This window comes from Schistocerca serialis, chromosome 3 (genome assembly GCF_023864345.2).
Source record: "Schistocerca serialis cubense isolate TAMUIC-IGC-003099 chromosome 3, iqSchSeri2.2, whole genome shotgun sequence".
In the NCBI taxonomy this organism is placed as follows: domain Eukaryota; kingdom Metazoa; phylum Arthropoda; class Insecta; order Orthoptera; family Acrididae; genus Schistocerca; species Schistocerca serialis.
Genome location: NC_064640.1, coordinates 226495077 through 226515473, shown reverse-complemented (window position 1 = coordinate 226515473; position 20397 = coordinate 226495077). Strand labels below are relative to the sequence as shown.

Genomic DNA, 20397 nt, shown 5'->3' with positions numbered 1-20397 from the left:
AAAGAGTGTGTTCCAGTCAACATTGTCAAAAGCCTTCTCTGAATTTACACAAGCTGTAAACATGGGTTTCCGTTTCCTCAACCTATTTACAAGACCTAAGATAGGTTGTTGGGTCAATATTGCCTCACATGTTCCAATGTTTTCCAAAACCCAAACCTATCTTCTCCAAGGTCAGCTTCTACCAGTTTTTTTTTCATTCTTATTTAAATAATTCATGTTAGTATTTTGCAACCATGACTTATTAAACTGATAGTTCAGTAATATTCACACCTGTCTGCACCTGCTTTCTGTGGAATTAGATTTATTATTTGAAGTCTGAGGGTATTTTGCCTGTCTCATACATCTTGCAAACCAGATGGAAGAGCTTTGTAATGGCTGGTTCTCCCAATGCTATCAGTAGTTATGACAGAATGTTGTCAACTCCTTAGGTCTTTTGGTGCTCTGTCAAATTCTTCTGACAGTGTCATATCTTCCATCTCATCTTCGTCCATGTCTTCTTTGATATCTATAACATTGCCCTCAAGTACATCTCTCATGGACCCTCTATATACTCCTTCTACCTTTCTGTTCTTTGCTTGGTACTGGATTGCTATCTGATCTCTTGATAGCCATACAGCTAGTTTTCTTTTCTCCAAAGGCCTCTTTAATTTTTCTGTAGGGGGTACCTATCTTCCCCCTAGTTATACATGCTTCTATAGACTTACGTTTTTCCTCTATCATTCTGCTTAGCCATTTTGCACTTTTGTGAATTGCATGTTTTAGACATTTGTATTCTCTTTTGCCACTTCATTTGTTGAATTTTTATATTTTCTTCTTTCATGAGTTAAATTTAGTATCTCCTGTGATGTCCAAGGATTTCTGCAGGCCTGGTCTTTTTACCTATTAGATCCTCTGCTGCCTTCACTATTTCATCTCTCAAGCTATCAATTTTTCTTCTACCATGTTCATTTCCATCGTTCTTGCAATCTATTCTTCTGTTTTATCCACAGTTCATGGCCGATAAGTTATGGTCAGAGTCCACAGCTGCTCCGCAAATGTCTTACAGTTTAAAATCTGGTTCCAAAAATCTCTTTCTTGCTGTTATGTAATCATCTGAAACTTCCCATTATCTCAGGTGTCTTCCATGATTGTTGATTCCTGAGCCAAGTATTGGTGATGATTAAAATATGCTCTGAGCAAAATTTTACCACGCAGATTACTTTTTTGTTCCTTTCCCCCAGTCCATATTTTCCTACTATTTTCCCTTCTCTTCCTCTTCCTACTGCTGAATTCCAGTCACCCATCACAATTAAATTTTTCTCTCCCATAAGTGTCTGAATAATTTCTTCTGTCTGATCATACATTGTTTCACCCTCCTCATTATCGGCAGAGCTAGTTCGCATATAAACTTGTACTATTGTTGTGGGTGTTGGCTTTATGGCTATCCTGTGTATAATAATGTGTTCACTGTGCTGCGCATAGTGGCTTACCCACATTGCTATGAGGGTCGCCCAGATAGTAAAGCACCAATTTTTTTTTCTCAGCCAAAAACAATGCTACAAATGCAGAATATTCCATATGTATTATTTGAAGTCTCCAGAGAGAGAGAGCGTGTCAAGATTCTGTCACTTCTGACAGATAGTGTAGCCGCAGGACAGTTTCAAAATGGCATCTGTAGGAGATCCATGTTACAGCAACATGCCATCATTGAATTTCTCACTGCAGAGAAAGAAACTGTGGTGAATATTCACAAATGCTTGTGCACAGTCTATGGAGCATATGCTGTCAACAGAAGTACAGTTAGTTGCTGGGCATGGAGGGTGAGGTCGTCAGAAGGTGATTTGGTGGAGCTCCATTATTTGCAGCAGTGTCTGTCACACCTGACACACCTAGCCTAGCCCCATTGGACTTCCACTTGTTTGGGCCATTAAAGAATGCCATTCGTGAAGACATTTTGCTGATGAGGAGGTGATTCACACAGTGAAGCATTGGCTCCACCACCAGGACCTGGATTGGTACTGACAGGGCATACACGCCCTTGTTTCGCACTTGAGGAAGGCCATAGGATGGGATGGAGATTACGTGGAAAAATAGGGTATGTAGATGAAACACCATTCTTTCATGTGTGTAATTCTTGTTATCTTCAGTGAAGGATTGTTGAAGAAAAAAATGTGGTGCACTACTTTCTGGGCAACCCTCATATTTTCTTATTCATTATTAGACCTACACCTGCATTATCCCTATTTGATTTTTTATTGATGACAGTGTACTCACCTGACCAGAAGTTCTCTTTATCCTGCTACCAAACTTCACTAATCCCCATCCCATCTAACTTCAACCTAAGCATTTCCTTTTTTTTTTAAATTTTATAATCTACCTACCCAGTTGAGGGATCTAACACTGCATGCTCCAATCCGTAGAATGCCAGTTTTGTTTTTCCTAATGATGACATTCTCCTGAGTAGTCCCCACCTGGAGATCCAAATGGGAAATTGTTTTATTTTACCCAAGAGGATCCCATCATCATTTAACTATATGGTAGAGTTGCATGTCCTTGGGAGAAGTAATGGCTATAGTTTCCCCCTTGCTTTCAGCTATTCACAGTACCAGCACAGCAAGGCCATATTGTCTGACATTATTGTAACAGATCAGTCAATCATGCAGACTGTTTCCCCTGCAACTACTAAAGAGGCTACTGCCCCTCTTCTGGAACCACATTTTTCTGGCCTCTCCACAGTATTAATAATATAATATTGTTTCTTATATGGCAGTTACATTGTCTGGAAGAAAGTTTATTATTTGAAAGTCATATTTCTGTTAGAGACACAACTAGGAGGATCAAACTCAATGAAATATCTAATATTTTGAACAAAATTTATTAGTGTCAGTGTACTGCATATAAATGTAAGCAGTTTGGAAACACTCTTGATAAATACTCTTTTATTTTAGGTTGTACCAAAAGTGCCAATTTGTGTCATGAATGGTGAAAGTTTGTGATCGTCCTCCAACATGGAAAAAACTCCAGTGAGAATCCATACTGTCTCAAAATCAGTGTACAGGTATGCAATACACATGGAGCATAGTATCAGAAGATGCAACACAGACATTTGTGCACAAGTTTTGGAATAATGAGTGTCCTGTAGCTTTAAGTAATGAACAACTAGTCTGTAACTATGAATCTAATACTGAAGACTGCAGATTATGATATTTTCTGTACACCAAAGTTGCTGTGGTATTGTATGAACTAAAAATGCTTTCATGATGCATTTGTTAATAAATAATTTTTATTTTTACTCAATAAAGTGCAATACCAAAAACATCATACTAAAAATTTTATTCTATATTATTATATGACTCTGTTGAAATGAAAGTCTGAATATTGTCAAAAAGATGCCACGTTTCTGCCAGAGAGCTGGGACCTAGTTTTGTTTTATATTTATCAACATGACACACACACAGTTAATTACATCATTAAGAAATGAAAGGTAACACCAGTAGTTACTTTGTGATTGGTGTAAGAGGTAACAGTCAAAATGCTCACACATGCATGTTGACAATATGGTAATATTGCAATAGTTGCCTGAAAGATATGAAGAGGAGAAAAGGAGTGATTTCTAAACATTTACCTCAGTATTATATGCAATAATAGTGTACGCCTGTTTTGCTTTCTAGAGAAACAGTCACAGAGAAAAACTGTTCTGGTAAAATGATTATGATACTAAGAGACTTATATTAACATTGAAAGATCACAGGTACACGTAAGTGTGAGATAAGCCATTGCAAATGTGAAGTGCTGGTAACCAGTATAACAGCCATGATGTTGCATGCAAACATGCATGCATTGTGTTGTACAGGTACCGGATGTCAGTTTGTGGGGTGGAGTTACACGCCTGTTGCACTTGTTTGGTCAATGCAGGGATGGTTAATGCTGTTTGTGGATGATGCTGTAAATGATGGTTAATGCTGTTTGTGGATGCTGCTGGAGTTCTCATCCGATCATGTCCTATGTGTGCTCAATTGGAGACAGACCTGGTCATTAAGCAGGCCAAGGCAACATTTTGACACTCTGTAGAACATGTTGTGTAATGACAAGGTATGTAGTTGAGTGTTATCCTTTCAGAAAACACCCCCTGCAATGCTGTTCATGAATGGCAGCACAACAGGTCAAATCACCAGACTGATAAACAAATTTTCAGTCAGGATGCATAATATAACAATGAGAGTGCTCCTGCTGTCATACAAAATTGCACCCCAGATCCTAACTTCAGGTGTAGGTCCAGTATGTCTAGCACGCAGGCAGGTTGGCTGCAGACCCTCAACTGACCTCCTCCTAACCAACACATGGCCATCACTGGCACCAAGACAGAACCAGACCTCCACCATGTCCTCCAATGACCTCTTGCTTAACGGAACTGAAGTCAAAAATGACAGTGATTGGGGTCAGTGGAATGCATGCTACAGGGCATCTTGTGTGAAGCTGTCCTTGAAGTAAACGATACGTAACAGTTCGTTGTGTCACTGTGGTGCCAACTGCTGCTCAAATTGCAGCTGCAGATGCAGTATGATGTGCGAAACATGTTCCCTCTTGGAGGGTGACGTGACCGTCTAGAACCCGGTCTTCATGCGACCTTACATTCTTGTGAGCACCACTACCAACAGTCATGCATAGTGGCTACATTCCTGCCAAGTCTTTCTGCAATATTGCAGAAAGAACATCCAGCTTCTCCTAGCTGTATTACAACTCACGGAGTCTCTGTCACCTTCTACATCTACATCTTTCATCCATACTCCGCAAGCCACCTGACGGTGTGTGGCGGAGGGTACCTTGAGTACCTCTATCGGTTCTCCCTTCTATTCCAGTCTCATATTGTTCGTGGAAAGAAGGATTGTCAGTATGCTTCTGTGTGGGCTCTAATCTCTCTGATTTTATCCTCATGGTCTCTTCGCGAGATATACGTAGGAGGGAGCAATATACTGCTTGACTCTTTGCTGAAGGTATGTTCTCGAAACTTCAACAAAAGCCCGTACCGAGCTACTGAGCGTCTCTCCTGCAGCATCTTCCACTGGAGTTTATCTATCATCTCCATAACGCTTTCACGATTACTAAATGATCCTGTAACGAAGTGCGCTGCTCTCCGTTGGATCTTCTCTATCTCTTCTATCAACCTTATCTGGTACGGATCCCACACTGCTGAGCAGTATTCAAGCAGTGGGCAAACAAGCGTACTGTAACCTACTTCCTTTGTTTTTTCGGATTGCATTTCCTTAGGATTCTTCCAATGAATCTCAGTCTGGCATCTGCTTTACCAACGATCAACTTTATATGATCATTCCATTTTAAATCATTCCTAATTCGTACTCCCAGATAATTTATGGAATTAACTGCTTCCAGTTGCTGACCTGTGATTTTGTAGTTAAATGATAAGGGATCTATCTTTCTATGTATTCATAGCACATTACACTTGTCTACATTGATATTCAATTGCCATTCCCTGCACCATGTGTCAATTCGCTGCAGATCCTCCTGCATTTCAGTACAATTTTCCATTGTTACAACCTCTCGATATACCACAGCATCATCCACAAACAGCCCCAGTGAACTTCCGATGTCACCCGCAAGGTCATTTATGTATATTGTGAATAGCAACGGTCCTACGACACTCCCCTGCGGCACACCTGAAATCACTCTTACTTCGGAAGACTTCTCTCCATTGAGAATGACATGCTGCGTTCTGTTATCTAGGAACTCTTCAATCCAATCACACAATTGGTCTGATAGTCCATATGCTCTTACTTTGTTCATTAAACGACTGTGGGGAACTGTATCGAACGCCTTGCGGAAGTCAAGAAACACGGCATCTACCTGTGAACCTGTGTTTATGGCCCTCTGAGTCTCATGGACAAATAGTGCGAGCTGGGTTTCACACGACCGTCTTTTTAGAAACCCATGCTGATTCCTACAGAGTAGATTTCTAGTCTCCAGAAAAGTCATTATACTCGAACACAATACGTGTTCCCAAATTCTACAACTGATCGACGTTAGAGATATAGGTCTATAGTTCTGCACATCTGTTCGACGTCCCTTCTTGAAAATGGAAATCAATAATCGATAACTAAAACTTGAAATGTTGCTCTTCTTACTGGCCGATTGCATCAACTTAGATGCGTCTTCTGTGTTCTACTGTGCTGCTTGTAGTGTCTCCGCATACCGCAGCACGCGACAAGGGCTTGCAGACGATAAATGTAACCGTTTCAGAGAGAAAAGCGACCAATGTGACGATCTGGCGTTAGGTCGATTCGATAGTAAATGACGGAAACGGGACATTTTCTTAGGTTTTTACTACATATTAACACTTTTCACATTTTCTCGTGTTACGTGGCTGCCAGTCCTCGGTTCATGCAAAATCTTAAGGTGCTCGGTCATGTCCTCATAGTGGCACTCCACACATTATATCTAACGTAAATAAACTTGGGTGTTGCAACAAACAGACTCAGTATTTGAGTGAACTGATCACAATTGTTCCAGTTCAGCAGTGGTGCAACAGAAACCGCTGGATAGGTCAGGAGTCCACTACACGCAACAAGCGGCTACACGGGTAGCAGGGGTTGTGTGGCGTGGGCTGGGCGGTTTTTTAGGTTAGATGGTCTTGGGCAAGTACAGAAAGGGCAACAGCCTCAACGGGTGCGGGGCAAAGTCAGGACATGCGGGGACCAAGCAGCAATCGGTATTGTAATTGTCAACTGTCGAAGCTGCGTTGGTAAAGTACTGGAACTTCAAGCGCTGATAGAAAGCACCGAAGCTGAAATTGTTATAGGTACAGAAAGCTGGCTTAAGCCAGAGATAAATTCTGCCGAAATTTTTACAAAGGTACAGACGGTGTTTAGAAAGGATAGATTGCATGCAACTGGTGGTGGAGTGTTCGTCGCTGTTAGTAGTAGTTTATCCTGTAGTGAAGTAGAAGTGGATAGTTCCTGTGAATTATTATGGGTGGAGGTTACAATAAACAACCGAACTAGGTTAATTATTGGCTCCTTTTACCGACCTCCCGACTCAGCAGCATTAGTGGCAGAACAACTGAGAGAAAATTTGGAATACATTTCACATAAATTTTCTCAGCATGTTATAGTCTTAGGTGGAGATTTCAATTTACCAGATATAGACTGGGACACTCAGATGTTTAGGACGGGTGGTAGGGACAGAGCATCGAGTGACATTATACTGAGTGCACTATCCGAAAATTACCTCGAGCAATTAAACAGAGAACCGACTCGTGGAGATAACATCTTGGACCTACTGATAACAAACAGACCCGAACTTTTCGACTCTGTATGTACAGAACAGGGAATCAGTGATCATAAGGCCATTGCAGCATCCCTGAATATGGAAGTTAATAGGAATATAAAAAAAGGGAGGAAGGTTTATCTGTTTAGCAAGAGTAATAGAAGGCAGATTTCAGACTACCTAACAGATCAAAACGAAAATTTCTGTTCCGACACTGACAATGTTGAGTGTTTATGGAAAAAGTTCAAGGCAATCGTAAAATGCGTTTTAGACAGGTACATGCCGAGTAAAACTGTGAGGGACGGGAAAAACCCCCCGTGGTACAACAACAAAGTTAGGAAACTACTGCGAAAGCAAAGAGAGCTCCACTCCAAGTTTAAACGCAGCCAAAACCTCTCAGACAAACAGAAGCTAAACGATGTCAACGTTAGCGTAAGGAGGGCTATGCGTGAAGCGTTCATTGAATTCGAAAGTAAAATTCTATGTACCGACTTGACAGAAAATCCTAGGAAGTTCTGGTCTTAAGTTAAATCAGTAAGTGGCTCGAAACAGCATATCCAGACACTACGGGATGATGATGGCATTGAAACAGAGGATGACACGCGTAAAGCTGAAATACTAAACACCTTTTTCCAAAGCTGTTTCACAGAGGAAGACCGCACTGCAGTTCCTTCTCTAAATCCTCGCAAAAACGAAAAAATGTCTGACATCGAAATAAGTGTCCAAAGAATAGAAAAGCAACTGGAATCACTCAATAGAGGAAAGTCCACTGGACCTGACGGGATACCAATTCGATTCTACACAGAGTACGCGAAAGAACTTTCCCCCCTTCTAACAGCCGTGTACCGCAAGTCTCTAGAGGAACGGAGGGTTCCAAAAGATTGGAAAAGAGCACAGATAGTCCCAGTCTTCAAGAAGGGTCGTCGAGCAGATGCGCAAAACTATAGACCTATATCTCTGACGTCGATCTCTTGTAGAATTTTAGAACATGTTTTTTGCTCGCGTATCATGTCATTTCTGGAAACCCAGAATCTACTATGTAGGAATCAACATGGATTCCGGAAACAGCGATCGTGTGAGACCCAACTCGCTTTATTTGTTCATGAGACCCAGAAAATATTAGATACAGGCTCCCAGGTAGATGCTATTTTTCTTGACTTCCGGAAGGCGTTCGATACAGTTCCGCACTGTCGCCTGATAAACAAAGTAAGAGCCTACGGAATATCAGACCAGCTGTGTGGCTGGATTGAAGAGTTTTTAGCAAACAGAACACAGCATGTTGTTATCAATGGAGAGACGTCTACAGACGTTAAAGTAACCTCTGGCGTGCCACAGGGGAGCGTTATGGGACCATTGCTTTTCACAATATATATAAATGACCTAGTAGATAGTGTCGGAAGTTCCATGCGGCCTTCCGCGGTTGATGCTGTAGTATACAGAGAAGTTGCAGCATTAGAAAATTGTAGCGAAATGCAGGAAGATCTGCAGCGGATAGACACTTGGTGCAGGGAGTGGCAACTGACCCTTAACATAGACAAATGTAATGTATTGCGAATACATAGAAAGAAGGATCCTTTATTGTATGATTATATGATAGCGGAACAAACACTGGTAGCAGTTACTTCTGTAAATTATCTGGGAGTATGCGTGCGGAACGATTTGAAGTGGAATGATCATATAAAATTAATTGTTGGTAAGGCGGGTACCAGGTTGAGATTCATTGGGAGAGTGCTTAGAAAATGAGGTCCATCAACAAAGGAGGTGGCTTACAAAACACTCGTTCGACCTATACTTCAGTATTGCTCATCAGTGTGGGATCCGTACCAGATCGGTCTGACGGAGGAGATAGAGAAGATCCAAAGAAGAGCGGCGCGTTTCGTCACAGGGTTATTTGGTAACCGTGATAGCGTTACGGAGATGTTTAATAAACTCAAGTGGCAGACTCTGCAAGAGAGGCGCTCTGCATCGCGGTGTAGCTTGCTCGCCAGGTTTCGAGAGGGTGCGTTTCTGGATAAGGTACCGAATATATTGCTTCCCCCTACTTATACCTCCCGAGGAGATCATGAATGTAAAATTAGAGAGATTAGAGCGCGCACGGAGGCTTTCAGACAGTCGTTCTTCCCGTGAACCATACGCGACTGGAACAGGAAAGGGAGGTAATGACAGTGGCACGTAAAGTGCCCTCTGCCACACACCGTTGGGTGGCTTGCGGAGTATCAATGTAGATGTAGATGTAGAAAGTATGATGCAGTGGCAAGTGATTGTGTGTCTTATTGTTATCAGGCACGTGCACATGTTTATGGTAGTGATTTATTGCCAGATGTAACCATTTGCCACAAAGCCTTCTTAGCCTTACACGGTATTATAAATTGCCATGTAGAGACTTTAAAGAAACACTTCTCTGAAATCTGTGACTCTCAGATAGATGGTTGAAGTAAATATAAAACCAACTAAAATCAACTGTGTGAGTAAACTAAATCCATTTTTTTTCCTTCATGAAATCTATGAGAGGAAGGAAATATCACTATTCTTTAAAGGATACATCAAGAGTGTGCTTACCTGAAGGGCTAGATGAAGCCAAACTATATGTAATATATACTGAGTCTAACAAAGAGCATACTGGTGGTTCAACAACTTTCCAAGAAATTTTTGATGGAAACTTCAATATTTATTTTTGGATACCCTGAAAAAGACATATACAGTTGTAATTGATTGAAATAATAGGTATCAGTGTCATTACTGATACTACTGACAAAGGACCTGAAGCTTCATTAGCCCAGGACCTACCTTACTTACAAAGATGACTTCCTCTCATAGATTTCATGAAGGAAAAAAAATGGATTTAGTTTATTCACACAGTTGATTTTATTTGGTTTTATATTTACTTCAACCATCTATCTGAGAGCCACAGATTTCAGAGTGTTTCTTTAAAGTCTCTACATGGCAATTTATAATACCGTTTAAGGCTAAGAAGGCTTTGTGGCAAAGGAAAGACAAGATCATATGGTGAGAAGTGCGAAGTTTTATTCAGTCAAAAGAAACTGCTATAAAGAATTCGGAAAACATGAAGAAATTGAGGCAATTATTGTTGATTAAAAAAAGAATCTGCCTACTCTTAATGTAAGCACACCTGATGTATACAGTCATCGTCAACTGAATTTCATATCTTTTAATATACACGTATCATCAGACTAAACTTCAGTATTTTACATGTATGATGAAAGTGCCACCTGGAAGAGGACATATGATGAGAATAATCTCAGCCCAATAGTAAAACACATCATTCTTTTTTCCCAACTCATATGCAAGTCAGAACAAGAATTTCATGGTTATGCATTTTCTGCACTACACAGCTCATGCACAGAAACAACGTACATCTGTAAAAGTAGTTTTCGCTATAAGAGGCCACTGTTATATGAAAGGTCTCGTCAATGCGAAATCTTACACTGAGACATCCGATGACTGGAGGGATGTCATTAGAAATACCAGAATAATCAAACCATGACCTTTCACCAACATCATTTGTGCCATAGACATCAAATTTGAAACTCAGACAGACTTTTTATGTGTGTTTTATGTTAAAAAGTGCCTTGTGGCAACACCACCAATTAGACATTTAAAGTTGACCAAAAGGAGGCAAGATTGGTGCTTCACAAGACAAACTACTTTTAAAACTATTTGAAAGCTGTTTTTGCTGAGAATCAAGGCACAGAAAACAAGAAAGTGTAACAATCAAAGTGATCTAAACATACTGAGAGAACTTTACAATGGCAAACTGCCCCTTAAACCTGCAAAATTCAAGAATCTACTACATTTAAAACCAATCTTGACCAATCCCAATCCTCAAGAATTCTGTGATTCACTGGTTCCTGCCCTAGGTTTGGACGAGGAGATGAAGATGACATTAAGAATGTTGATGACCTGTCAATTAATTATGCTCCACAACTGGCAGAAATAGTCAAAGTCCTGATGTCTTTTTGTTTTGAAATTAACTGTTCATGTTCCATGTGTTAAATGCAATTTTTTATTTCTAAATATGTAATAAATAATGTATTACAATGCACAATGCTTAAAAAGTTTATTTTTATACCTATTTTTAAGTTACTTATTTGACTTGAAACTTAAGGAACATTATTGTTGTGTGCAGGACTATGAACATTCTTACCTTTACCTCTTCAACAGCTTATCACATTTGAGTACTGCTTCTGACATACAAACATTTACCAAAACTAGAGGTAAATTGGTAAAATTCCTTCCATAAACAAAGGCTTGTCTTATGAAAAATACCAAAGAAACAGAACAGGATACTTGAAGATTTCTGCTTTTTTTTATAGACAATTTTTAATGTTGCCAAAGGTATGATCGCAAACAAAATGTTCTGGCTTCCTGCAAAGCCAATTATATGAGCATGATTAGCCATGATTTTACCACTGAGATGGAGTGCAGCTGTGACTTCTGTATACTGCAACAAATGACACAATGTTTTTGAATCTGTGTAACACTGGCTGTATGTTCAGTATTGCAGAACAGTACTGTTTGTTCTCGCCAAATTATGTTAACAGAAGTCTTATAAAATAAGAATAAACCTCAAAGTGCTGCAGCGGCCTCCAAATGGTCTGTTCATCAGGGCACCTGATACTAACTTGACTGTCACTTTAAGCCATGTTGGGCTTACATTTCAGCAAGATAATACCTGCCCGCACATGACAAGAGTTTCTACTGCTCATCTTCATGCTTGGCAAAGGCTACCTTGGCCGACAAGGTGGTCAAATCTCTCCCCAGTTGAGAACATTTGGAGCATTACGGGCAGGGCCCTCTAACCATTTTGGATTGTGACATTCTAATGCACCAATTGGACACAATTTGACACGATATTCTTCAGGAGGACATCCTTCAGCCCTGTCAATCAATGCCAAGCTGAATAACTGCTTGCATAAGTTCCAGAGGTAGACCAATGCATTATTGACTTGCTCAATTTGTGAAGTTCTTGCCGTTGAATAAATCATCCAGTTTATCTAAAACTGCAATAATTTATTTGTCTGTACGTTATATCATGTCTACAAATTTCTGTCACATTCAGATAATTCTTCAGGGTGGGTCTTTTTTTGTTTTATTGTAGAGTGTATTATTATTATTACTTTAAAGAGATTACTATATTTTATTGTTATTAAAATCACAGACATATGTGGCACATTAAAAGTGACTTATGCAAGATGAGTTTCGGAAGGGAATTGGGGGGGGGGGAGGAGTGTCTGCAGAGACAGCAAGCCACGCACTTTGCACTTTTTACCCCCCCCCCCCCCCCCCAAGATCAAACCTCAATCTGAGCTTGTGCAGAATTGGCAATTGTAAGAGCAGCAGACTGTATTTCTCTGGGAGTATCAGTGATTGCACAGTACAGCTTGAAGATATTACCAAAGAACTTTCTTACCATAAAAACCTCTTCGTGGAAACAGCTCTGACTAAAAGCAAGACCAGCCGCCACGATGGCCGCATGAGTCAATTGGTAACTGTGTGAAGCGATAAGGCCGGTAGGCCACTTTGTGCTGCCCATGCGTGGTTGTGCACCATGTACCTCAAGGTGACCCCTGGTTCTTTTGTCAGTAGGAGGAAAATATTTTCCACATAAACATGATTTTTGACATTTTGAGTACATTGTTATCTGCCCGGGTCGTCACAACGCCGTTTTAGTACCTCGTCAATGCTATAAACACATATAAACTAACAATATAATTACTTCACAGTAAAACCAGTTTTTACATTTCCAGATTTTGCATTTTCCCGTTATGTTCAGTTGGTCCTATCATGGGCCCTATTCTCTCAATTAATAATTTTTTCCTGCAATTAAGAATTTCATATGGATAAATTTCCCTCACTTTACAATTCTGAATCACTACCCCAAACTTCAACATTAGTTTTCTAATTGATTTATAGGGAAACTAAATCGTGTTTGCTCTGACCCACAACATACGATACTATACGGGGCGAAATACCTAAAACTTGCACCACAAATATTGTTGAAATGGAAAGTGCTATTGACGTGCAGTTTTCACAGAATAGGTTGGTAATCAGGGACTCGTATTGTTAGCCAATGAACAGATTGTAATAATTCTTAGAGATTGTATTTTTTGTGCAAACATACACTTTTTAAATGGAACAGTGCCTATTGAGATTAAGGATCTAAAAGAAGGGTAAATTAGAATGTCAGTGTTGTTTCTTTTGCAGGATTCTAGTGAGTCGTTTACGAAATATCGTATTTCGAAAAGTTACAACTCTGACTCTCGTACAATGCCAGTGGTAGCACACACTAAAGGACAACACAAGTGCATACACTAGGTATGTGGATTATGACCAGTAATGAGACAACTGGCCATCACAGGCTGTGTTCAAAATGACCACTGGCAGCGGCAATACACACTTCCAGTCTGGTATGTAACTACTTCTGCACACATGCTAGCATTTCAGCGGAGATGTCCAAGCAGGCTGTAGTAATATGTTGTTGCATATCATTGTGTGTAACTGGTATGTCCTTTTAGATAGCGTCTTTCAGCTTTCCCCACAGAAAAAAGTCTACAGGCATCAAATCCGGGGAATGGGCCGGCCGAGGCACAAGTCCTCTACGTCCAACCCAGTGACCTGGAAACAATTTGTGAAGACATGCTGTAGTACTTCGTGCACTATGGGCTGGACTGTCATCACATGGTACCACAGGTTCCTTCTAGTCTGCAGTGGAATATCTTCTATCATCCGTGGGACATGGTCTGTTAGGAGGCTGCAACACTTATGTGCTTTCAGTGTTCCATCTATGAAAATCGAGCCAATGTGCTCATGGTTCATTATCCCACACCACACGTTTACGTTCCACCTAACGAAGCTAGTGGGGATTGTCAATAGACCAGTAGTGCAAGTTTCGTCAGTTTACCTTTCCATGATTGGTAACTTTGGGTTCATCACTAAACAAGATACTGATACATCTTGAGTATCCTGTCTTAATGCCCCTGTACAGAAGTTGACACGATTCTCATCATCGTTTCCACGCACCTCTTGATAGAGAGAACCTATATCAAGGGAGAGTGCGTAGGACACTTGCCTGACTCTTGTCACTTCCTTGCGCGATTGAGTGGTAGCTAACGTGCGGATCAACCGCAACAGCAGCAAGAACATTAATTTCCCCCTCTTCTGTCATCACCTGTTTCTTTCTGTTACATTGTCTAGTGGTTATACTACACTACTGGCCATTAAGATTGCTACACCAAGAAGAAATGCAGATGATAAACGGGTATTGATTGGGCAAATATATTATACTAGAACTAACATGTGATTACATTTTCACTCAATTTGGGTGCATAGATCCTGAGAAATCAGTACCCAAAATAACCGCCTCTGGCCGTAATAACGGCCGTGATACGCCTGGGCATTGAGTGAAACAGAGCTTGAATGGTGTGTACAGGTACAGCTGCCCATGCAGCTTCAACACGATACCACAGTTCATCAAGAGTAGTGACTGGCGTATTGTGATGAGCCATTTGCTCGGTCACCATTGACCAGACGTTTTCAGTTGGTGAGAGATCTGGAAAATGCGCTGGCCAGGGCAGCAGTCGAACATTTTCTGTATCCAGAAAGGCCCGTACAGGACCTCCAACATGCGGTCGTGCATTATCCTACTGAAATGTAGGGTTTCGCAGGGATCGAATGACGGGTAGAGCCACGGGTCGTAACACATCTGAAATGTAACGTCCACTGTTCAAAGTGCCGTCAATGTGAACAACAGGTGACCGAGACGTGTAACCAATGACACGCCATACCGTTACGCCGGGTCATACGCCAGTATGGCGATGACGAATACACGCTTCCAATGTGCGTTCACCGCGATGTCGCCAAACACGGATGCGACCATCATGATGCTGTAAACAGAACCTGGATTCATCTGAAAAAATGACGTTTTACCATTCGTGTACCCAGGTTCGTCGTTGAGTACACCATCGCAGGCGCTCCTGTCTGTGATGCAGCGTCAAGGGTAACCGCGGCTATGGCCTCCGATCTGGTAGTCCATGCTGCTGCAAACGTCGTCGAACTGTTCGTGCAGATGGTTGTTGCCTAGGAAACGTCCCCATCTGTTGATTCAGGGATCGAGACGTGGCTGCACGATCTGTTACAGCCATGCGTATAAGATACCTGTCATTTCGACTGCTAGTGATATGTGGCCGTTAGGATCCAGCACGGCGTTCCATAATACCCTCTTGAACCCACCGATTCCATATTCTGCTAACAGTCATTGGATCTGGACCAACGCGAGCAGCAATGTCGCGATACGATAAACGGCAGGCTACAATCCGACCTTTATCAAAGTCGGAAACGTGATGGTAAACATTTCTCCTCCTTACACAAGGCATCACAACAGCTTTTCACCAGACAACGCCGCTCATCTGCTGTTTGTGTATGAGAAATCGGTTGAAAACGTTCTTCATGTCAACACGTTGTATGTGTCGCCACCGGCGCCAACCTTGTGTCAATGCTCTGAAAAGCTAATCATTTGCATGTCACAGCATCTTCTTCCTGTCGGTTAAATTTCGCGTCTGTGGCACGTCATCTTCGTGGTGTAGCAATTTTAATGGCCAGTAGTGTACAACTTCCACGTAACTGGTTGAAGAGGTTGATAAATAATTCCAGAGATGATTCTTGCCGCATACACTGTACAAGAACGAAGTGCATTCATCCCACACTCCCCATACACCATGAGCATGGCGGCTTTTTCTGCATTGGTAAATACCATCGTCCACTCACACTTGGATTGACACACACTGACTGACTAGCAAGTCGCAGTGCATTCAAGGAACGCACAAGTACACTGTAAGGAAACATAACAACATCATACCTAGCAACTATGCAAGCTGAATGGCACAACCAAGTATCAGTGTGGGAATTTTTCAAAATACGATATCTCGTTAAGCGACTCGCACTAGAATCTTGCAACAAACACCACTGACATCCTAGTTTACCCTACTTTTAATATGTTAATGTCCACAGGCATTGTCCCACTTAAAAAAACCTATGCTTGCACAAAAAATACTCTTTCGAATTATTATTAAGACCTGTTTATTGGCTAACAATACGAACCTCCTATTACCAATCCATTCTGTGAGAACAGCGCATCAGTAGCACTTTCCATTTCCACAATATTTGCGGTACAGGGTTTAGGTGATCACCCTTTATACGAGTAGCCCAGTTGCAAAAGCATCGAAAATTGAGTTAGAGGCACTTTCTTGTACAGGTTTTCACGGACTATGTAATAATGTATCGATCAGGCTTCAAAAACGGTCCTAAGTATTTTAAAATGTGCGAAAATCGCGTACGGGTGCAAAGGCGGCTATGTAGCGAGACTCCCGAGTTCGAGTCTCGGTCGGGCACACAGTTTTAATCTGCCAGGAAGTTTCATATCAGCGCACACTCCGCTGCAGAGTGAAAATCTCATTATAGATTCTCATATGTTTTTGCTTCCATTGCTATAAGTGCGAAAAGGCATTGTTATACGATAAAAATACCTACCAGCACACTCGGTTCACTGTGTATTTTAAAACGACTTTGTAGGCAGTTTCATTGTAGCACAGTTCGAAATGGACAGGGATAATGAAGAGGAAATTTCTACTATTGTAGTACATTTCGACGAACCCGACGACAATAGACCTGATATTAGCGTTAAAGATGAGTGAGGAGATGCCACGAGAAACTCTACTTCTAGAAAGAGAAGACGGAATGTAAACCAATGGAAACGAATCGTCGAGAAAAGAAAGAGGTAAGAAAGACCACTGCTTAGAGTAATATTCAAATATTCGTTACAATTTTAATATTGTTGAAATTAATGCCCTGGCAACATTACCTAACCTTTTCTGGAACACATTTCTTGTAAATTCAACGTATTTGGAAATAGAAACACCGAACTTCTGACTGCATTGAAATAAAACTACTATCAGTTGGTTTTCAGTTTCATTTTTCATTTATCTGTAGGTACCAACCGAAAGGGTTTCCACATATGTCAAACTGTAAACATCCTGCTGGAAAGCTGAAATGTAAAGAACTCACTATGCAGGACGTAAGATGGACCTATCAAAACTTTTACGAACAAAATAACCAAGAATGGCAGAACAATTACATTCGACAGCATGTCACTGTGTCATCTCCTCGAACATCTAAGATTCTAAGCCTACAGCAGACAAAGTATCAAGAAAGCAACTAATTACGGAGTTTGTGCTCCCAAAAAAGTGAAGGAGTTTCTATAAACATCAGGGTTTGCAGAGCGGCTTTCATGGGATTTTGCAGATAGAAAAATGAGACTCAACAAAATTTGTCAGAGTATAATGAACAATTCCTCACCTGCAACCGCTGAAAGAAAAGGATGTGACAGAAGAACGAAGCTGTGCGAAGATATGAAAAATGCAGTTGTCAGACACATTGAACAATTCAAGCCGATCGAAAGTCACTATTCTAGAGGGAAAATGCTACATCGCCAATGTTTGTCCAGTGAATTAAATGTAAAAATAATGTTGGAAATGTTCTGTGGCAAATATCCTGGTCTGGACGTAAAGTATGACTACTACCGGACAATATTCTGCAATAATTTAAATATTGGCTTCGGAGCACTTTCTATTGACACATGCTCTACATGCTCGTCCTTACAAAGCATGATTTACTTGGAAAATCGGCCAATGGAAAAGAAAAATTTGGAACATCTGCTTACAGCTCAGAAAGTTCGGAACGATGTTTTTTATGAAAGGCTGAAGGACGACATCGAAGGTCAACTAATTTTAAGTTACGACTACTAGAAAAATTTAGTCCTTCCAAAAGTCCCAGTTCAGGCGGCTTATTATTCCAGACAGATGTACTTATATAATTTCACGGTTTGCCGAGGTTCCTCTACGAGCAGTCAGACGAAAGACAATGTGTCCTCGTATGTTTGGCTGGGGAACTAATTTGTAAAGGGTCGAATCAGATTGCTTCACCTCTTCATTATTAATTGCTTAACTCCAATTTGCATGGTGTCACCAAATTACACCTCTTTTCGGATGGATGCGGCGGGCAAAACAAGAATACAACAGTGATTGGGATGTTGATGTACTGGTTCCTGTGCGCTGCTCCAGTACACGTAGAGAGCGTTGAAATTTGGTTCACGATCGTCGGTTATTGTTTTATACACCCTGATAGAGTTTTTGGAAACATGGAGAGAAAATTTTCAAAATTGAGCGTAATCGAAAACCTTGCAGTATACGTCGGCATATTGGAAAAATTCGGCACAGTGGTGCATTTGGGGTTGGACGAGTGCAAAGTGAGAGACTGGAGGAAGATCGCCACTGACGTCATCAAAGCTCCTGAATCCTGGCACTTCCAGTTTCAAAAGTCGAAGATAATTATCATCACGACGGCAACAAACAGAAAATTGTGTCTTGTGCAAGGAGAAGCATTCTTCAATTCTTAAAAGAGGCAAACGTATCACGAAAGAAATTCTTCCTGAGATTCCAAAAGGCGTCCCATTGGAAAAAGCTAAAATTACAGACATCGAGCGGCTCTTAAAACTACACTGGGGAGAGACATGGCCCGAGGAGGAAAAGTTAAAATTCTACACTGATGTTTTTGAGCAGCAGCAGATCATGGAAACAGACGAATGTCAAAACGACGAGGACGAATGACTTAATTTTGAGCTCTTACATGACGATTCCCCGAACTTAGCTTAAGCGCTGTACACTTCATTTTACCTTGTGATCGTTTCTTTGCAGTATTTCATTTTTCCAAGATTTGTTTCCAAAGATTTCTCATTTTCATGACAGGTGTTAAGACTGAATTCAGTGATTAAATCTGTGTGATGTTAATATTGTACCTTGTAGTAGTTCGTGTAAAGTTCTCTTTTTTTTTTTTTTTTTTTTTTTAAAGGTTTCAATCTTTTTAAATATCTAAAATAAAACAGTATTTCAGCACTTTGTTCGTTTAATTTTCTTCCTTTCGCATTATTTTAGTAAACTACTGTAGTCTACCATTCTTACCGGCATAGCCAGATAAACACCGGAATTAATATTTCGGCCGGTCTTGCAACCGACTGCATTCCATCATGGCCGCCGATGCAGTTGCAGAAGCGGGCCGGTCTTGCAACCGACTGCATTCCATTATGGCCGCCGATGGTGTTGCAGAAGCAGCTAACTGGCCCATTCGGTTGCAAAACGGGGTAAGTACAACTTTTTACATAAAAATACTAATAAGGGGTTAATGTAGGAATATAGAGACATTTATGATGTGGTCGCTATGATTCTCTCTTTTTTTTATTTAGATATTAACTACCGTTGTAGTACTGCTGTGAGAGCAGGGCTACGTTTTTTTTTTTTTTTTTTTTTTTTTTTTTTTTTTTTTTTTGCTTTTCCCAAAAATCTTTTAAAACTGACTTAGCCGCTTTTGCAACTGGGATACTCATATATGTATTATCCGTTCATCATAAGAATAAAACTGATGAAACATAGTGTGGTGTCACCGCCAGACACCACACTTGCTAGGTGGTAGCCTTTTAAATCGGCCGCGGTCCGCTAGTATACGTCGGACCCGCGTGTCGCCACTGTCAGTGATTGCAGACCGAGCGCCGCCACACGGCAGGTCTAGAGAAACGTCTTAGCACTCGTCCCAGTTGTACAGCCGACTTTGCAAGGAAAGGTTCACTGACAAATACGCTCTCATTTGCCGAGACGATAGTTAGCATAGCCTTCAGCTACATTTGCTACGACCTAGCAAGGCGCCATAGCTTTGATAATTTATTATATGAAGCATGTATCATCAAGAGCGATGTTCTACAATTATGGATTAAAGTTAAGTATTCCCGAAACTACGTACTTTTCTTTATAGCATTCATTACGTATCCTGTTTGAGACCTCACGCCACCCTGCGTGAGTTTAAGCGCGTGCCTTTCGGCTTCCTCTCATTGTGTCTAGGCTGTCTTGTCTAGACACAACACATAGCACTATGTTTTCTTTCGCGTATGCTGGAATCTCTTTGGACTTCCGTTTCACGTGGGACTGCAGCCAAGCTGTCTCGAGTACTGTCAAGTGCGATAATGAGGGTACTTTTGTGCTGTGCATTACGAGCACATCGACTTACCGGTCAGGT

General features: G+C 41.0%; 1 protein-coding gene and 1 pseudogene across 1 annotated transcript in view; both read left to right on the top strand.

Annotated features, from left to right (window-relative positions):
• LOC126469965 (glutaryl-CoA dehydrogenase, mitochondrial-like) overlaps positions 1–3295 on the top strand; it is a 533971-nt gene extending 530676 nt beyond the window's left edge. The window contains exon 5 of the mRNA XM_050097390.1: positions 2928–3295. The gene's annotated coding sequence lies outside the window, so the exon portion shown is untranslated. The remainder of the gene's footprint in view (positions 1–2927) is intronic.
• The window catches only part of LOC126470764 (glutaryl-CoA dehydrogenase, mitochondrial-like), a 413687-nt pseudogene that overhangs the window by 51042 nt on the left and 342248 nt on the right, over positions 1–20397 (top strand).